General features: G+C 32.8%; 1 protein-coding gene across 1 annotated transcript in view; it reads left to right on the top strand.

Annotated features, from left to right (window-relative positions):
• The window catches only part of HS2ST1 (heparan sulfate 2-O-sulfotransferase 1), a 63,390-nt gene that overhangs the window by 26,537 nt on the left and 35,766 nt on the right, over positions 1-1,087 (top strand). The window lies entirely within an intron of this gene.

Raw genomic sequence — 1,087 nt, forward strand, 5'->3', positions numbered from 1 at the left:
TTGACAATAGACTCTCCTTGTGAAAGAAGGAAGAGTGATTGAGTATTTTCACTTTGAAATCAGAAGTCTAGTGTCCTTAACGGATTCTTTCAAATATACATGAGCAATATTTAATTTTTTTACTGTCAAAATTTTTTCAGAGGAAGTTTTGATTTTGGTGTCATTAGATATTCCACTGGCTCTCTGCACTTCAAGGATGGAGAAATTGATTCCTTAGCCCAAGTTTCATTTGCATAAGTATGCTATATCTGTGCTGCCTAATTATAGACCACTAGTACAAGGAGCAGAATATTAAATGTCTGGAACTTGAAAAATTATTTTAATTTGACATTTTAAATTTTTTTGTCAGACAGGGGTTGGCTTCATTTTATGGAATAGTTGAATAGGGAAACCATGATTTGAAGTACCAGTTTCAAGCATCTAGTCTATATATTAGTCATCAGCATGCTGTATCAGTGTTTTAATCTGGATAAGAATTTTGCATTCTCTCTCTCTTTCTTTTCTTTTTTTTTTTTTTTTTTTAAGCAAAATATAGGCATAAAAATGCATATGGCTAAATAGAAAATTGGATTGGGAAATAAATCTCTAAAAATACAGCATGAAGCAGAAAACAAAAGTGATTCCAAGTGATCTTTGTCTAGTGTTCACAGCTTCTACAAGTAAACGTGAAATCTTTTCTGGAAGCATCTATGCATTACCAAAGAGAAATATCTAATGAAACATTTAAAAATTAAAGTTAAGGTAACAAACGTTGGCAATGGGGTAGAATTTGTGAAATGTACAGTAGAACAAAACTCTTCTTTTAACTGCCAAAAAGCATAACTTTTGTATTTTGTGTAGGTATGTTTGTCCTGGGGGAACTATCTTAAAACTGCCGTTATCTTAATCTGGAGACTCCTTCTGCACCAACAGATATAGCATGGATTTTCTTAGATAAGAAGAGTAACATTTCTATCCATAATTGATAAGCTTCTTTATTCCTGTTGCTTTGTTTTTAATTGTAAATAGAAACTAGGCAACAGCAACCTGGATGCCAGCTTCTTAACATCTGTGAGTGTTTAAGATGGACGAGTAGGAGCTTCAGTGT

The sequence above is a fragment of the Antrostomus carolinensis genome, unplaced genomic scaffold (genome assembly GCF_000700745.2).
Source record: "Antrostomus carolinensis isolate BGI_N321 unplaced genomic scaffold, ASM70074v2 scaffold11047, whole genome shotgun sequence".
Classification (NCBI taxonomy): domain Eukaryota; kingdom Metazoa; phylum Chordata; class Aves; order Caprimulgiformes; family Caprimulgidae; genus Antrostomus; species Antrostomus carolinensis.